At 38.1% G+C, this 20,464-nt stretch overlaps 1 long non-coding RNA gene across 1 annotated transcript in view; it reads right to left on the bottom strand.

The window, feature by feature from the left end:
* Nucleotides 1-20,464, bottom strand: part of LOC143679569 (uncharacterized) — a 257,853-nt gene that overhangs the window by 160,306 nt on the left and 77,083 nt on the right. The gene's annotated exons all lie outside the window — the stretch shown is intronic.

Below are 20,464 nucleotides of genomic sequence, written 5' to 3'. Positions count from 1 at the left end.
GCTGTCTTCCCTCTGTTGTAATTAACATCAGATAGCCGGGGGGGGGGGGGGATGGATAACCTAGGAAGTTTATCAAGCCCCAAATCCAGTTACACTCTCTCCATTTTGCACCTACGGCTCGCAGCCTTTTACAACATATTTAGCAAGCCAGCAATTAATAGCTCATTTTCTTTGGCATTAGGAACTGTTTATCTTCTAAACTAGCTCTTATCAGAGGCTGTTACCTATGAAAGGCAAGAGTCATTGGCGCTTTTTTGTGTTCTAGTTGTTACACTTACTCAGCAGAGGCCTGCTTCACCATTAGATACAAAGCTTCTGATGGCTACTTGAGTTTGAATGTACTGTTATTACAGGTATTATATGAAATTGCTTGTGTTATGTGAAGGGGATTATAGAGGTTCTGGATCAATAACTTCAGTGGATGTTGGGAGTGATTACAGTGCTCTGTCAATTTTTCCCATTTGGCTGTCAGTACTGATTTACAACACACCACCTCTTTTATTCACATCAAATCACTCATTTCATTGGTAAATTCTATATATCTCAATTTACTTTAAGTAGCTGATTTGTGTAAAATAAAATGACTTCCTCTTCTGTGTGTGCAACAGACATAATCCTATAGAGTAAGAAAAAAGTGTAAACAGGAAGGAAACTCTTTGTCCTCTTCAAAGCGTCACGTGCGGTGCTGTGGCTGCCGGCTAAATAAAATAGCTGTAATTGAAATACCTCCATTATCTAGGCTTTGTTTAAAATACCTAGCCTCTTCAGCTCCCCCCCCCCTTTTTTTTTTTAATTTTTTAATTGTGGCAAGGAACAGCAGATCTGCTCAATCTTATCAAGCGCAAATAGGCGGCCTCAGAAAGCAGGTGTGTTTTCCTGTGTCCACTTCCACCTCGGACCTCGTGTTCAGCGGTGGGCTGATGTAAACACAAGTGTAGGTGCTGCTGTGTGGATATAGTCTACGCCCCTAAAAGTTGTCACCACAGATGAAGTCTTAGAATATTCACCTTAAACTGATGGAAAGGCTCAAGCTTGGGGCTAAGAGGCCTGGGTGTTTTGCTTTTTCTTTTTCACCTTCGTTTTGTTTTCCCTTGTTCTTTTTGGTTGGTGGATGAAGTGCCCTGTCCAAACTCAGGACAGAGAAGTTCAAAATCATTTGAAGTGTAAAGTCAGAAACAAAGGTCAGGTTTGGGGACAAAAGTCTAGATTTTCTGCACCAACAGGAATTCTATAGAAATACTTAGACCAGGTAAGATATTGGACAAATTCCACTCTATCATTCCACGTATTTGTGCTTGCCTAATATGATATTTCATTTGGGAATTGACTTTTGAATCTTATCTTGACATTTCTCAGCATGTTTTCTAGTACTTCTGACCTAAAAGAGGTTCTTGGAAAACGGTGTACTTGACGACAAGTAAATAAAACTTACATAAACAAAGTATTTACAAAATCATCCAAAGCAATGCCCCACAACCCTCCCCCCTACAATTGTCTATGGCTCAAACAGATAAATGAATAAACCACTAGATTTACCAACCTATTAATGCACACACAATTTCTGGGTACCGAAGCTATTCAAATAACAGACTACAGAGGAGGGAAAAGGATGTATTTATTGTCTGTCCTGGCATAAAATGTCCTTTGCATAAAAATATACAGATTAATCCTGCACATCTGCGGCTTTCACATTTGTTCATTCGTTTCTGTTTATTTTCTGATATATTTTGCACAAATTATAAAACCAGGAGAAAATAGAGAATTCTATTAAAAATGTCATGAATTTAAAAATCTCCATAAACGGTGTCTATATTTTCTGAAAAGTCCCATTGTCCCGGAGAGCATAATATTACTTAATATTCAACTGAAACCAAAGATCTTCAAAATCTGCCATTTCTTTGCCCATTACAAACCAGTGCCTTCAACACGAGGTGCCGTTTCCAACGTTATGCAGGTGTACACAATAACGTGCCGATCACACAGATGTAGGAGAGCATTTTACTCAACGTCAGCATTAGCATATCAGGAGCGAATAAAGGGAGGTGGGGCAGGCAACAAAACCCCAAAGGAAATAGTCGTACATCCAATCAGTCCCTGCATCCAGGACACATGCTGACCTGCCTGGCCATTCCTAACTTCCCACACTGCAAGGCTTCCAGGCCACTGTGATGTTAGGTCTCCTTAAGCACATCACACTACCAAGGCTGCCTGATCACCAATCTCTTTATTAATCATCTATCACACATAGATGTAGACTAGAAGCGTCACCCCAATTTTATAGAAAATGCAATGGACATCTTTGGGATTCGCCATGACGCGACCATGGGGAAAGATTAGGCTAGGATTCCAACTCCCTGTCCTCTAATGTCATGAATAGTGTCAATTCACACATTCTTGTCAGCTAATATTGATAATTCAACTTACACCAAAGAAAACATTTTGAGGGCGGGCCGCGGTGGCTCAGCGGGCAAAGTGCTTGCCTGCTATGCCGGAGGACCTCGGTTCGATTCCCGGCCCCAGCCCATGTAACAAAAAACGGAAAAACAAAATACAATAAAACAAGAAAATGTTTAAAAATGTTTCCCTTTCTTCCTTCCTTCCTTCCTTCTATCCTTCTTTCCTTCTCTCTGTCTTTCCTTAAAAAAAAGAAAACATTTTGAGCAGAGGAGCCTACCACGTACTGGAAATGGAGGATGGGATGGAAGTGGGAAGGCAATTTAAAAAATTTTAAAACATGCCCCCTGCCCTCGAAGAGTTTGTGGTCTGATTGAGGAGACAAAACGTAAATTTATGAGAAAAGAAATCACAACAAAATGTAAATGGTATTTTAGCACCACTATAGTAAAGACACTGTAAGATGCAATAGTATTAAACAATCAAATGAGCTTTACAGGCAACAATTATTATGAGTCACGTAGAAAAGGTCACTTTTAACTGGGAAAACCAAGAAAAGAATTACAAAGTAGGTGAGATTTTATTAGAACTTAACATATAAGGATAACCATGACAGTCCTAGGTATTGCTGATCACATCCAAATCGGTATGATTATTCTTAAAGGAAAGTTGAATTTGATAGAAAATGATAGCATGAAGCCAGCATTTAGGCTGATATATGACAAACTACTCTTTGTAAGACTTTTTTTTTTTCCAAAGGAGCAATAGTTCACTTTTAAATAGCGATTTATAAAAGATGGCAGACTTTAATATTTCAACTCAGAGTTATGTCTAGCATTACAAAAAAGCATACATATTGTACAACCATTTTCAAACAATAATAAAACATTAAAATTAGGAAGCTACATGTATCTCTGAAGAAGCCACCAAATTCGCTTAGGGAAACAATGCACTTTAACAAAGTTACAGAAAATACTCATTTGCTAATATTCAACCAAAATTTAAGTTGCTGTTTAATAACAAGGCCAAAAAAAAGTGACTATCCGGAAGACTGATGGCTGGTGGAATATCATGGTGGAAATGTATAGACTAAGCCACCAGCCCCAAATCGTACTTCGCCAAATGATCTTCAATAAACACATCATGAAAAAACAGGACCTACATGAATATAACAATTTAGTGAACAACTGAAAAAGGAAGTCTTCACACAGTTTATAGGATTTTTCTGTCCTGTTTGATCAGAGAGGACTGAAAGAGAAAAGGAGTATAAAGCAAGTATGAGCTCCTTAGGCCAATCTATTTTCCACTATATCAAGGTGAGCAGGGTGTTAAGAAGGAAAACTCCCTCTCTTCTCCTTGGCTCTCCTCTCTCCTTCAAGACATATTTAGACGGCAGGGCAGGTCACCAGATGGGGGAATCTAAAAGGACCTTGTTCCTAAGTTTGCTAACGAGATGCTTCCTAGCATCTCACCAGAAATAGGACCTAGCATGTAGTAGGCATTAAATAACTGAATGAACAAATGAATGGTGTTACCCCAAAGATAAATGACAATATAAATTGATGGGGCTGGGGACAGTCAGGACTTTATTAGTCCCTTCATAGATATGCTTTTCCAAAACCAAAGGTAATTTCATGATTGTTAGTCAATTATTAATGCATAGCTTTAGGTTCTGAATTCTTTTTAAGTACGGATTTAATTTTGTTTAGTTATCTTTCCATCCATTTTTCACATATCTATTTTTTGAGAGAAAAGTCAATGTAATTTCAACTGAAAATATAACTGGATCATGAAATTATTATATTAACTCTGGAGTATTGGTGCCATTTTTTTATTGGAAACCTTAAATAATATCAGATACGAGTCTCATGGAAGACATTCATAATTTTTAGAGTTACTGAGCTGCTACTGTTACCTGCCGTGAGGATGGTCTTTGCAATTTTTAGTCATGAACTTCCTTTGTTTTATTGCTGTTGGTCGTCTGCCAGAACTTAGAGAGCAAAAAGGCTCCTAGCCCATTTAGGTGCACGCTCACTCACGCCTGCAGGTCTGCTTGTGAGCTGATCTTCATGACAGCATGTAAAACTCTTCATCAGGCTGAAGGCAAGTATGGAAAAGAGGACAGCCTGGCCTGCTTACCATGACCATACCTTCCTATTTAAAATAACTAAAACTACTGAACATCAGTCAGTGAGTAGATTTCAAAAGAAACCACTTCATTTTTCTCCTTAATGCCACTTCTTGTTAACAAATATCAATTGTTATTAATCTGGTGGATACTTTTAAACCAAGTGTGTAGTTTTAACTCTCTGCTGACAGGACAAAAACCTTAGTAATGGGCAGTATGGAGGGGAAACTAGGAACAGGGATTTTGGGGTGACACATTTAATAGTTCAAATGAAAAATAATTAAATACTTTGCCGACTGAAAGTAGTTTATCACCACGGGGCCTGCAGTGTTTAGCATTACTTTATGTGACCATGTTAAAGCCAGAATGGATTGTTTCGTTGTGAGGCATATTATTTGTGGTCTATTTAGTCTTCTGTTTCTTTCAGGGAGAATTCCTTTTCCTCGAGAGGAAAATACTTCAACCAAAAGGTGAGGTGAATGTAAATGCTCACAATAATGAATTATTTACCTATGGTTTAAAAAAAGAAGCCTTCCTATTTGGAGAAAAAAGAAAAGAAAAAGAAAAGGAAGGACGGAATCTGTCTAGCTTGCAGATAATTCATGAATCTCTTCATAGCTCCATATTCCAACTTGCTTCTTTATCTGCTCGGTAAAATATTTGACAACACGGATTCTCCATCTTTTGAAGTTATGATTTGATTTATTAGTAGGATGGAGATAATCTTGAAGTTATTAATGATTTGTGGCTCCAATTTCTCAAAACAAAACAAAAATGTACACAGTCTCTCTAAATGTGAATGAGTATTACAAAGCAATCACACTTTTTTTTTTTAGGGATCCTGAACTGTTGCATTCTCAAATCGACTAAACTCCGTGTTTACATTAAAATGTGCTGGCCTTGTATCTTTTGTGGATCCAGAAAAACTTTGGATGTTAAAAGTGATGATATCTTCTGCACCACATTAAGGTTCCATCCTGGGTGCCTCGGGAACAGCGGGGAGCACACTTGCTTTATATTTTTTGGAAGAGAGGGAGGGAGAGAGAAGCAGTTGTGCAGTAATCTGATTAAAAATTCTAACATTTAAAGGTAGCTCCCCTTAAACCAGAAATGTGGCATCCCGCCTCCTCGATAAAAATGTAAGAAGCTGAATAGACATGGCTTTTATTTCTTTCATCCTGAGTTTTGCTCCTTTTAGGCCCAGATATTTGCTTTTCGAGGAAGTGTCTGCATACCTCCTTCCTTTTGTCTCAACCAGAGGGTTTAATAGCTAAAGTAACTGAAAAGGACTAGCACCAGAAAGGCTCTGGTTTCCAGAGTAACCGTAAAAACAGACCCCAGTCTCCATGGCAAAGAGAAAAGCTATTTGCTGCAGCTTTTTCAGACCTTGAGCAGACACTGACAGTTTTCCTATAATCACCGCAGATTATTTGTAGCAACTAACTATATTATAATGTTAACTATAGGAGGCCTTTGAAAATATGCAGGGGTAACAAAAAAAAAGGAATAAAAAAATGCATTGGGTTTTCCTCTGCTTTAGCTATGAGTTAGATTATCAAATTTAAAATGTATAAAATAGTCTGGTCTAATAATTCAACCCAATGCAGGGAATGTCCATCTTACAGGTTTGTTTCTTTCATTTTCTTAGGGTATCTACATCTGTTTAGAAATCTGTGTGCAATCTAAGCATTGAGAATGCATTCATTTCTGTTGAAGAATAAAGTGACTATGGATACACAATAATTTTAGTGTATATAATTTCCTATACACTTGTTATCATCTACTATAGATCAACCATACTTTATCCAGTACTTGGAAGCTGCTGCTTTCAGTCATTTACAAGATATGCCCAATGACACTGTATATATATGCATGTGGATGTGTATCTTTAATTCATGAGGCTACAAAACCACCAATTCTATTGCCCAAATTACAGAGTCAGAGTGTCTTGTGGCTAGTCATTCAGGCCTTGGAAAATGCTTGGTTTGCCAATGGCTCATCCTCCATGGAAAGAGCAGTGGTGCAGCCTGCCTTGCAGCATGTCTTATTTTCCTTTACTGTTATTCATTTTAACATGAAATGCATTTGAACTTCAGTCTCCATCTTTCATTAAAAAAAAATAAAATATTTATAGGGCAAAGTTAATAACTAAGTCCATTTTATGGTTCACTATTCATAGTATAGTGTTTACTTAATGCCAATTTTAAGTTCATGAGCGTTAACTCCCAGATGAAAATAAAATGCACTGTTAACTGTTTTTTTCTCTCTTTCTCACAGACACACTCACACACACACAGATGCACACAAACACATACAGATAATAGTGGGATTATATATTACATAGCATATTTCAGATTTCTTATGTATGTCTAAAAAATATTATCAAAATGTCAAGTAACATTATGTTAATAGAGAACTGAAGACTATACTTTTTACATGTTCTGGAGAAATGTTAATATCTTTCTTTGGTAACTGAGAAAAAGATAAAGTCCAAATAAGAATAACCTAATTTTTATTCCATTTATAAGTGCTTCCATTGAAAGCTCTCCCCTTGCCTTTGTTGGGTAAAGTTTGGAAAATAAAATTTGGGAAATAAAAATCATGTCAATCATTTAATAATTGCCTAATTTTAAAATGACACAATTTTTTTTCAAAACACCACCTTGTCCAATAATGCAGGTGTAGTTTATATAATTATATACTAAGCAACTTCTGAGTTCTATTTTCTCAGTCAATATTTGTTAAAAACAAATGTACATATACTTGTCTCACAATTCAGGAGGCACATATGCACATCTCAATTTAGTTGCTATTTTACTTGCTAAAAAGCATCCCAAATGACTAAGGAAGAAAAGGAACTTACAAACATATCAAGTTGTAACTAGCACTTGTCTTAAGTGTCAGAGTCATAAACAGAGCCCCTCAAGACAAAAAGAAATCAGTTCTATAAGTAATAACGTCTCCAGTTTTTCTGGTTGAGTTTTTTTTTTTTTTCCCTCAAATCTATTTGAAAATAAAATTGGTGTTCTTCAAAGGGACGGACCACTAACAGCCAGCCTGCCCAGCAAAGGTCAATTGAGTATTCATATTTATGTAGGAGACCTTGTCACACCAAACCTTCCTCACAGACCAGCTCTAGGATCCTGCCTTGAACGGCTTCCCAAGATTTGGCAAATCGTGTGTTGGGGGTGGGGTAGAGGGAGAGTTGGGCTGGGGGTAAGAGTCAGGATAAATGTTCCATGTTGGAACTTGGGAGAATCAGTAAATATTCTGTGACCTCCACCAGGATCACAAGGAAGAAAACTCAAAGAAAAAGGCTATTACTTTAAATTCCAACTATATCATGTATCTCCTCTGTCCCCAACATATCTATCAGATTGGTTTACCACTGTATGTCACACTCCTATTACATGCTTAAAGATAAAAGGCTTACCCTGCAGGAAAAAGACGTAAATTATAATATTGAATTTGCACTAAAATGAAAAGTTTCCTGGTGTCCCTTATATATTTAAAATTGCTGTTTTCTTGCAATGAATATAATTCACTCTGTCTTTTCCAAAGTATAATCCCATAAGGGTTTGGCCAAACAAAAATGCTCTAATGATTGCAAATGGCTCAAATATTCTGTCCAGTGAGTTAAGTGATAAAAGTTTCTATGTTAAAAGAAATAATAAGTGGAATTTCACACATATTATAGTAATTGTGAAGCATCCAATTTACATAGAAATAATGTAAAAGAATTCTGACCATGATGGTTTAAGTGAATCATTACATGCGTTGCTGATACATTTAGAAAACTGCAGTATGCCAGGTATGTTTCTTTTAGCATAATAAGTCTTGTAATGGAGCCTTTAAAAGCTTAAAATGTATAGTTAGATTAACCTTTCTGTTTTTCATATTTTTCCCCCTTGGAAAAAAAAAAAAAAGGCCAGAAAAGAGAAATAAGAAATCATTAAAAAATCAATTAAAGCAATACCCCTTTTCTTTTACTCATCCAATGGTCTCCTTGACTCATCATTTCACTTACTACTTTAGATTTTTGGTAAAATTTATTAATTATTTCCCCTTCTTATTCCAGATCCAAGAATTTCACTTCAAATTCTTGAACAAATACAGTGATGGTTCTGAAAGGATTTTATCTCTTAGAAGTTTAAGGTCTAGCTGTCTCGAACTAGAAGGGCAGGTTTCATCAGATCGCTTCTAGACCTGAAAAATGTGTGGTGCCTGAAGGAAAACGATGTGGCTCCTCTAGTCCTCAGAAAGGATGATTAGAAATGTGGCTCTTGCCTTTTCTTTCCCCAGTTTAGCCTTTTAAGGACTTACTGCTTCATTCTAGCAAGAGGGCATTCCCGATTTGCCTTATTCTATTACAGTGATTTAATAGATAAATCAGTCCTCAGTAAAAACAGACATGTAAAACTAGCCTAGACCTTATTTCTTCATTCATGTGGGGGTTACTCACAAGGAACGGTGGGTGGATAACTCTTTGGGCATCCTTAAAATCAGATGCTGTATGTGTAAACTTCTCATCAAAATCTGCCTTTCTTTCTTATGATCTAAGAGCCTCTTAAGACATTTGTCATTTCTATTGCATCTAGACCCGAGTTTTTCAACGTTGGCAAGACTGATGTTTTGGACCATAGAATACTTTGTTGTGGGGGGTTGTCCTGTGCACTGTAAGATGTTTAGCAACATCCTGACCCTCTCTATCTATCAGATGCCTGTAATACCACCCCACGCCCACCTACTCCAAGCAGTGACAATCAAATATTTTTCCAAGCACTGCCAAATGTCCCCTGGGGGACAAGCCATCCCCTGATGGAGAACCCTGTTCTAGACATTAAGGACATGAAAATTAATAAAGCTCTTCACCCCTACCCCTCCACCAGGGGTTAAATTTGGTTAAACACGTTTATCATTTAAACACTCAAAATTGCCTAGGATTTCTTAATATTTCTTTTTGATTTTTTATACAAGATGAATTTTGGAGACAAACTAAACCAGAAATTCTGGACATACAATATTATCAAGAATAAAATGGCAAGGGTTAATAAATAAAATTATTATTTTTTTCAAGGTCTTCTCCTTCTGATTAAACTTTAGCATTTCAGGCTATAAAGAGTGTGAAATGGAGTGTTTGCCCATTTCCCCATTTCATGTTCTTGAGGTCTAGAAGAAATAGAAAAGGACAAATGGCATCTATACCTCATTTTATAAGCTTGTCTACTTTGACATACCAGATCTTATCAGGGCCTCAAAAATATTTTTAAAAAGAAGTACAGTATACAGAAAATAAATCTAATAATAATGCCTTAATTTCTGCATTTTCTTTGGCGGTTTACCAAGTGTTTTCTAGCACATGTCATTTAATACTCAAAAAGCTACCCATATTTTGAGATCTTTAGTTCTTATTTAAATCTGTCTGTTCATCCATCATCCATCCACTCATCCATTCATTTATTCAACATTTGTTAAGTCTTTATCATGTACTGAGCAGTATGAGAAAACTATTTTCCGTGGGGGAAAGGGTGAATCAGACATGATTCCTTCCTGCAGCATACAATTTTGGCAAGAAAGAAACAGCTTTGTGGGACAAATTTACCTCACCCTTTTATCTGCCTGATAAGGAGATGTGGCCTATGTGTTAATGAGTAAATATATATGTATTTCACACATATACATTTTGGGGACTCAGAAAAAAATCATTTTATATTTACTAGGATGGTAAATATTACCACAGAGAAAAATTGCACATATTAGTTCCTTATCCTTGTGGAAATGGGATCGATATTTTGAAAGAACATAATTTATTATGCAAACTTCCATATATTTTAGTATGTATATGTTTATACACACACACATAAAAGGTTATTTGAATTATATATTTCACCTCTGTCTTCACCCGTCACCATAGCATACTGAGGTAAACCTCTCAATATCATGAACCCTATTTGATTTATCTTTGCATTTTCAATATTTATAAATATAAAACATGCCATGTATAAATGTTTGAAAATTGAATGAACCAACCCTCAGTCCCTGCCTTCAATGAGTGTTTTTTCTAGTTGGTGATACAGACTAGAATATGATCAAGGTTGAGGGGTGACTCAAACACAGGAGAAAGGCATCAACTTTGCTAGGAGGCTGGAAGAGATTAGAGAAGATATCGGAGGAGAGGGGAGCTTGTGTTTTATACCTGCAACGATGGTAGACTGAATCATGCTCTGAATTTTCTAAAAATACAGTAAATGATTTATTTTAAAGGTATGAAACCAAACAGAAAAGAAAAGGAGACAGCAAGAACACAACTTAGGTAGCTGGAAGGCAGGTGGATGAGTAGGAATTCACTTAAAATACCTGAGATCGCTGAACTCTCAACCAGCAGCTGGTGGCAGGAGGTGGGAAGCTGAAGGATAATTGATATTATCTGACCAAACCTCCCCAAATCTCAGTAATTACCAGGTGCATCAGCTACCTTTGAAAAATGGATATCAAAATGGGTACAAAAACAGGCTGATTAAAAGTCTATCTTAGAAGAAATTAGACACCTAGATCCCAATTCCCAATATAAGCAAGCTAGTGCATATCCCTCCCTCATCCCAGCAGAAGGCCAATGTCTTGTCTCTAGAGTGAGTAAACCAGATGATTTCAGCAGAGGTTGTGTGTAGGGCTCCTACACTAAAGAGCAGTAAATATCCCAGAAAGTAGAGTAAAAACAGGAAGAACTAGAAAACGGAAAGGAAAGATAATAACCCTAGAGTATCGGTCCAGGACAAAAAATAAAAGTTCTAGAGACAGAACAGAGAAAACACAGCAGAGAAAATCATCAATGAAATAGTTAACGGAAATTACCAGGATATGTGTTTCCAAATTACAGAACCCCACCAAATGCCCAGAACAATGGATGAAAACAGGCTTTCATCAAAATATAGCATTATGGAGTTCCAGAACAGAAGAGAAAAGAAACTGTCATGTACGAAGGATCAACAGCAACTTGGGAAGCTAGAAAATCATAGAGTAATGCCTTCAAAATCCTCCAGTTAGTACTTCTATATCTAGTCAAAATCTCAAATAAGAAAGAGAATAGAATTAAGATTATTTTTAGACATACAAGGCCTCAAAAAATTTACCTCCAAAAATACCACTGATCAGCAAGCTTCTAAAGGAAATGCTTCAACAAAAAGAAGGCTTTTTGGTCTTCCCTCTTTTAAGAGGGAACTATTTTGGAAAAAGCTCTAGAGCCACCAGATCCTGAGGTTCTTTCTTACATAGGAAGGCACAAAGTGATCTCTGCTGGCCTTCTGTCCAGGCCTCTGGGTTCCAACATATTTCCGTGGGGTGATTTCCTGAATCAGGAAAGAGGGAGATAGAAGATCCAAGAAACAAGGTGTTTTGGATGCTATGTGAAAGTTCTTTGGGTGATGAGGTGCAAACATAAAGAGCAGCCAGCTGAGGAGACAACAATGGACAGCTTTATCAGATCAAAGAGTCTGAGGAAGAGAGTGAAGAATGAGCCCCTGTGAGGGCCCCTGTGAGAGGAGAGGAAGGACATACGTGGGTCCTGGGCTCTTGCCCTTACTGTGACTAAAAGGCAAGGGGTAGGGCTTTCCTACAGTACTGGGGATTGGTGGTTTCAAACATACTGTGCAAAAGCAGAAGTGGCAAGGACCATGTGCTGGTTTGAATCCCAGAAAAGCCAAGTTCTTTAATTCTCACTCAATATTGCTGGGTGGGATCTTTTTTATTGTTTCCATGGTGTTCTAGTCTGCTAGCTGCCAGAATGCAACACACCAGAGATGGACTGGCTTTCAATAAAAGGGGATTTATTTAGTTAACGTACAGTTCTTCAGAGAAAAGGCAGCTAACTTTCGACTGAGGTTCTTTCTTACGTGGGAAGGCACAAAGTGATCTCTGCTGGCCTTCTCTCCAGGCCTCTGGGTTCCAACATATTTCCCTGGGGTGATTCCTTTCTGCATCTCCAAAGGCCTGGACTGAGCTGCGAGTACTGAGATGAGGTATGCTGAGCTGCTTGGGCTGTGCTACGTTGTGCTCTCTCATTTAAGCACCAGCCAATTAGGTCAAATGTCATTCAATGCAGCAGGCACACCTCCTGCTGACTGCAGATGTAATCAGCAACAGATGAGGTTCACGTACCATTGGCTCATGGCCACAGCAACAGAACTAGGTGCCTTCACCTGGCCAAGTTGACAACTGAATCTAACTACCACACATGGAAGTATGACCCACCCAATTGTGGGTGGTAACTTTTGATCAGGTGGTTCCCATGGAGATGTTTCTCTACCCATTCAAGGTGAGGTTGCTTACTGGAGCCTTTTAAGAGGGAACTATTTTGGAAAAAGCTCTAGAGCCACCAGATCCATCAGTGCCAACAGAACAGACAGAGTCCCAGTGACGCCATTGAAGAAGACTGTAGAGAAAGTTAGCAGACATCGCCATGTGCCTTTCCAGCTGTGAGCGAAATCCCAAACATCATCGGCCTTCTTCAACGAAGGTTCCTTTCACTGGATGCCTTTATTTGGATATTTTTATAGCCTTGCCTTAGTTTGGATATTTTCACAGCCTTAGAACTGTAAACTTCCAACTTTATAAATTCCCCTTTTTAAAAGCCACTGAGAGAAAACAAAACAAAACAAAAACCAACACAAATAAATAAAAGCCATTCTGTTTCTGGTATATTGCATTCTGGCAGCTTGCAAACTAAAACAGACCATTTGGAAAAGGTGAGAGAAGCGTCTATCATCGTAGCCATATGAAAGTACCTGCCCAAACAATAAGCTGTGCTGTACAAAGGACGGAAATGGCAAGAGGCCATTTGGTGAAGAAGTGACCAAGGACTTTCAGAGAAGTGGCAAGCACCATTTGGAGAGACTAAGGACAACTTCTTAGTCTCCAAACCACATGTAAGTGCAGACCTTGCTAGCTGTGGTTATGCCCACAACAGAAGTTACCTGAGGTGGTCACTCAAAACGGGAGCTTATGACTAAGCCAGGCAGGATGTGGGGAACCAAATGTAATTTCCTTTATGCCATTATACAAGGGATCCAAAACAAGAGGCAGACAAAGCACATCCTGAAGATAATGGAGGGATGAGATCCCTGGAAGTCATCTGTGCCACAGGAGAAACTGTAATAAGTCTGGATTAGAAGACCTCAGAGGCTCAAGGAGAGATTTTTCAAGAAGATAAAAATGCTAAAATACCTGGTATACCTGCAAGTATTGTGAGAAATAGATAAATGAATAAGAGTTTGGGTTGTAATTAGCTATAAATCCATAGGAAACAAATGGGGGAAAAGACAATTATTAACTCCAGATAATTTGTTCAGGAAAGGAAAAGTAATCATTATTTTAATGATTATTAATAATAATTATTATTATTCCACATGTCTGATATGTGAATAATACTGAAGTAGCCATAATAATGTAAAAATATCTTTAAAACTTTGCACTCTAACACTGGGAAGATGGTAGAGTGAGTATGATGAAAGAAAGCAAATTTTGTATTTTCCATAATAGGAAGTTAATAAATAAATGCCTAAAATTAAATACTCTAGAAGTACCCATTTAAACATTTTGATTTAGAAATGTGGAGGTAAACACCAAAAGAATCAGCTAGAAGAGTTGAAAGTGGTTGTCTCTGAGGAGGGATAAATGGGGGTAAGGGAGGCTGGGGCCTGCTGTGTCTTATAGAAATATTGGGAAACCATTTAACTCTTCAGATTACATGTATGCTTCATATTTGTTAAAAAAAATTAACTTAAAAGAGTTTCATAAAAGATGGAGAAGTTCACCAAGAGGATAGGAAGGAGAGTCTGTTTTCCATTCAAGGGCACAGAGATATGGAACAATTCAGTATATTCAGGAGACTTCAGGTGGTTTGATAGGAATGGGCATTAGGAAGGGCTCCTTTTTCCCAAGAAGAATGGGGTGATGAGAGATAAAAGAAAAACACTGTATCTGAAACCATATCAGGGTGTGCTCCAGTTTATTAGGATCACTCTGGTGGTAATAAGGTACAGAGATTGATAGCAGACAAGGAAAGAGGCAAGGTCAGCTAGAAGGCTAGTGTGGTAGCTCTGGCAGCAAGTCTTAAAGAGAAGACTTAAGAGACATTTAGAGGATGAATACGATGAATTTAATGCCATCTTTTTTTTTTTTTTAGTTGTAAAACAGATTTCAGAGTTTGGTATGGGTTATAGTTCCACAATTTTAGATTTTCCCTTCTAGCTGCTCCAAGACACTGGAGACTAAAAGAAATATTAATATAATGATTCAGCAGTCATACTCATTTGTTAAATCCTACCTTCTCTGTTATAATTCCTCCTTTTCCTTTGATCTTTCCAATCTGTAGGGATATCTGGGCTATGCCCATTCTAACTTTTTCATGTTGGAAAGGGCTGTGGATAATATGGGATTGGGGTGGTGGTGGAAGAAATAGTTGATGTTCCAAAGAGGCTGGCCCCTCTGGGTTTCAGGACTTATTTGGCCTAGGAACCCATCTGGAGGTTGTAGGTTCCTGAAAAGCAATCATAATGCATGGAACTTTTGTAGAATCTCAGATTGAGTCCTAGGTGTTCTTTAGGATTGGCAGGAATGGTTTTGTTTGGGGTTTGGCAAACCATGAAAAATAGCAATACGTAGCTGAAGCTCACATAAGAGTAGCCTCCAGTGTAGCCTCTCAACTCTATTTAGACTCTCTCAGCCACTGATACCTTATTTGTTACAATTCTTTCCCCCCTTTTGGTCAGGAAAGCATTGTTGATCCCACGGTGCCAGGGCCAGGCTTATCCTTAATGTCCATCTTAATGGAGATTTTTGGCTGGGTAGAGAAATACCAGCTGGAAACTGAGGTGAGAGAAAGGGAAAAATACGTGGACCCACTGGGTTGGTGGTGACACCATTAACCCAACAAGACTATAAGCTCCTCGAGGGCAGGAGCTATATGTCCGTCTGGATCAACATCTGTATCTCCAGTGCCTGGCAGAGGACCTTGTGCATAGCAGGTACTAAGCAAATAAGTTTTAATGAATATAGTACAGATAGGCCAAGACAGTGCAGAAAGAGGAAAACAGGGGTGCGACTGCAAACTTTAAATTTAGACATGTACAGTGTGAGCAGCCAATCAGACATCCAGGTTGTCAAAATTCTCATTGAAAATATGTAGCATATTTAAGAAATTCACATATGAGGAGTAGCACAACTAGTGAGGAAATACAAACTGGATGAACTAAAAATGTATAAATGTAAGCTATATAAATTAAAGTGGGCATGCCAAAAACTTGACAAATATGAGAAGTTATGGTAGATCAAGCAATTAAAATAATGGGCATTATAACAGGAAACATAATGGGAACCTAAGCTAGAAGAAGGGAATTGTTACTACGCTTTAGTCTGACTTCAGTGTATCCAGCAAAAGGATGCACAAAGTGAAAGCAGAAATGGACCTCTAAGAGGTGCCTGGCACACTGTACCACTCTGGGTAAGTCACTTCATTACTTGGGGACGTGGTTTCCTCACTTTTATAGACTGGGTCACGTGCTGGCTACTAAATTCCGACTCTAAATTTAAGGAAAAACCAAGATCATCCAAGGACCTAAAAATAAAACCTACAATGGAAGTATTTCCTAAAAAAGAGAGAAGCCAAGGCTGAGTGCTAATTTAAAAATGATGCAATTTTCTATCACTTCAGAACAAAGTGTGCCATTCCCTTTCACTCAAGCACTAGACTTGTTGGTGCTCAACGTTTGTATGTCATGGTTTAGGAAATGTATTTAAATGGGAGTGGGGAGGCTGACAGAAATTGGCAATATTTATGCCTGTCAAGTAGAGATATTACAAAAATACTACCTGCTATAGACATCATTTCATAAGAGAGAGAGAATTTCAGTGCCAAAAGGAAAGGAAAATATAATATCAGAGAAAAGGATATTTTAAAACTTGTTTTATTATTATATGTCTCTACTTTTCTCATTTTGCCATTGGATCCTTCATGTGGGAGTCACTGTCCTCACTCCAAATTTAGTAATTTTCTTTACGTAATTCCTCAGAGAAATAATAAGAATGTGGTTGACACCTCAAATCCATAAAGAGGTCAGAAAATACAAGACAGTCACTGAGCGAATGTCCTTGGCCTTTCAGCAACTTTGGCAGGAAAAAAAGAATTAATCCATCCTGTCTTACAGGGGAGTGATTACAAGAAGTCTTGTATAATTTGCTTTGCTCACCGCTGAAACCCTAGTGCCCAACACAGTACTTTGCACATAAAAAACACTCAACAAATGCCTGAAAGAAATGAATATGTTGGTACAATTCTACTCTGATTTTCATTTAACATCAAAACATAAGAAATTTCTATGCTATTCATAGTGTGTCATAATAATTGTTTTGAATGGTTGCATAATATTCAATTAAGTGGATCTGATGGCATTTACTTTATCATTCCCTTTATATTGATTATTTATATTGTTCCCTCTTTGCAAATACAATTATCTAATGAACATTGTTGTACAAATAGTAATTTTTCTATTTAAGATGATTTCCCTAGAATGTATTCCCCAGAAAGGAATTATGGAATGAAAATATAGGGATATTTATTTCTACAGCTCTTAACACAAAATATACACACTATATCAAATATATAAAATATGTAAAAGGTATAAGATATGATCATATAGTGACAGTTTAGTATATTCATATATATATATATGACATGTTTGAGCAAGTAATGCTTTATTTTATCTCTGCCCTTTTCAGTTAATCATGCCTGGAGACTGCTACCCTAAATGGACACCTCTGCTTTGGCAGAGACTATAGCCATCACCAAATCCACTTCCTCTTCCTGAGCAGGGCTTGCCTCATTTCCCAGCTTCCCTTGCAGAGAAGTATGGCCTTGAGACTGAGTTCTGTTTAGTGGAACATGAAAGGAAATAATTTGTACCTCCTAGGTGCCAACCTCTGGGTTCTTTACCCTTCCACTTGGCTGGAATGGTGATGATACCCCATGTGAATTGGGGAACAACATTTTGGGGATGGTGAAGCCACAGAAGACAGGAGCTTGGATCCCTGGATCACCACTTGGAGAAGAACTGCCCAAACAGAAACAACTGCACTGGTTTGTTATATGAACTAGAAATACACTGTTACATCGTAAGCCACTGATATTTGGGAGTTTATCTGATTTAGCGATTAGTTGCTTTAATGACTGGTTTAGTTTCTTAGCTGCTAAAACAAACACCACACAATGGGTTGGCTTAACAACAGGAATTTATTGGCTCATGATTTCAAAGACTAGAAAGCTTGCTTCCTCCCTGAGTCAGTATCTTCTGGCTGGCAAGGAATCTTTGGGGTTTCTTAGCTTTTCTATCACATATCGATGCACACGGCTTCTGGCTGTTTTCCATAGCTTCTTTCTCTGTCTGACTTTCACTCAATTTATACAGGACTCTAGTAATTGGATTTAAGCCTGACCGAATTCATTTAAGCCACACCTTAACTGAAGTAACATCTTGAAGAGATGGGATCCCGTCCACCAGCATGCAAATTAAGAGTAAGAACATTTCCAGACTGGGGTACACAATCAATCTACCAACTTGAGAGCAGCTATCACCTATTATTGCAAATTGAGAGTAGCTCTCACCTATATAGGACATGGACTTTGAGAAACTAATTTCCCTCCAGCTAAGTACTCTAGGCCATGATTTACTGAATTACTTCATCTCAGTAGAAGTGCTTTATATCAGTTCTTTGATTTATCTAGATAATATCCAGAATGGGAATAGAAGGTCTGCCTATGGTTAACAGAAGGAGTTTCCAGATCAAGGACTCACAGTAATCCAGAAGAGAGCTGTGAAAAGGTCAGTTAAAGTAGTGATTGAGGTCCTGGAAAGCAACGGGAAGAAGTGAGAAAAGAGGTGAATATGTACTTATTCCTTCCCTCCCCCTATTCTCTGTGTCTGTTCCTACCCAGCTTAGCCTCCTTCAAATTAGTAATCAACCCACTCGTTTGGAAGAAAGTCAATATACATGGTTGGTCTCAAAGCAACAGCCCCGAAAGATAACAAGAACTACAAAGGAGCCACGCCTGATATGTTGAAGACTGGACTCGGACATGGTAGAAATCAGCTCCTCTATCCCTAAGTACTCAGAGAGAAACAAGCCAAAAGGAAGTGGAAATAATCATGCCATCAGGTCATCGCAGGCTTTTCTCCTTTTCCTTTCTGGGAGAAACAACTCTGAACAGTGGGCAGGAAGGGAGCAGGTCACCAGAACTTCTCAATCAAGTTGCCCCGGCCACCAAAGCCATTGTCGCAGCATAGCTCTAAAACAACTCTTAGCAGAAGGGAAAGCTTTCAAGTCCCCAACTCTAATGAGATTTTTCAAAGTTAAAATTTTCCAATCTGAATAATTTTGTCATAGGCCTAGATGGACAAGGCCCAAGACACTAAGTGCCCTTTCATTCTTCAGCCATGCTGTTACCGCAAACACGGAGCCATGACAGTTCCTGAACTAATTAGATCTGGAAGCATTTGCTTGTTGAGAAGGCCAAGTGCTGTGGTCTGTTCTGGGAACACTCCAAGTCTCGGTCCAGTTCCAAGCAGCCCAAGGAAATATAATACTTCCTCTTTTTTTTTTTAAGTAATAGTTCATATGTTTAGAAGATGAGTCAAATCTACATCTTTGCTTTCAAAATGTCCCCTATGCCCCACCACAGACCTGATTTGGTACATTTTTGAGGCCTGGCTTTCCCTCCCTCTTGAGTTGCAAGTCACCTTAATTTCCAGTGACTTCCAATCTTTGACTTGTTTCATTAACTCATCACACAGGACTCTCTTCAATGTTATGTTCCAGAGTTGGGTGAGGCATGTGTCAAAATTTAAAACTATTCTGGAAAAGCCCTAATAGGGCTTAAAGCCTTCAAGAGTCTCATTCATCATGTGGTCTCCAGAGCCTAATACCGATCCTGGCATGTAGTAGATGCTTAACAAATATTTGTGGAATTAAAGTGAACTGCCATTCATTTGCAGGTACTGTTAATTTAACCTGTCTGTTAACTGGCTTTAAAGGCTTAAATTTCTTCTGACAGTAAAGAACCAACTGTTTCCTGTTATACATAATAGACTAAGAGAAAAGAGCTGAAAATATCACATATCTTCTTTTGCAGCTCTACGTGGTCAGAGAAGTCTGGCTGCTCTGCTATTTATCTAGAGACTGCTGTGGCTCCCATAATTTTCATTTCTGAGAGTAAGGACAATCCAGGCTATATGTGTTTAAGAATCTGTTGGTGTTAGTCTCTATAGTATTAGAAAAGTTACAAGGAAATACCTGAAATTGTGGAACCATAACCCATACCATACTTGGAAATTTGCTCTATAGGTCCTTGCTAAACTGTACTTTGTAATTTGTCACTTTTCTGTATATATGTTATATTTCACAATAAAAAAGTCTATTGGTGGGCGCCTCCACAAACCACCTGGTAACTGGGAAGCTTTGTGTTAAAGATCCATTTAAACTGAAAAATGCTATTATAATCACAGAGTGCACAATGGGTACTCTACCAATAATCATCAGAAAACATCATCATCCTGCTTTACTTGTCTCACTTGCAGCCGTTCAGTCATCCCGAGAAACCTGTGGTTGCCAAAGCCATGTTTCAGGTTCAGCTGTGCTTCTTACAGAGCTGTGTATATCAACGTGTAGGAGAGAAACTATCAGAGACTCAGCGATGGTGTCCTGCTACCACTTCAATAATCTCAGATGATCTATTTCAGGAATTGGTCTACATCATTCTTCTCCTCAAATTCAAGGTAATTGTATCAGGTTTTTTTTTTTTTTTTTTGCTGCATAACAAACCATTCCTGAAACTTGGTGGCTAAAAGCAACAATTTATTATTTTTCAGGATGATGCAGGTTGGGTTGTTCATCTTC

Source organism: Tamandua tetradactyla, chromosome 4 (genome assembly GCF_023851605.1).
Source record: "Tamandua tetradactyla isolate mTamTet1 chromosome 4, mTamTet1.pri, whole genome shotgun sequence".
NCBI lineage: Eukaryota > Metazoa > Chordata > Mammalia > Pilosa > Myrmecophagidae > Tamandua > Tamandua tetradactyla.
This window is presented reverse-complemented; position numbering and strand designations above follow the sequence as displayed.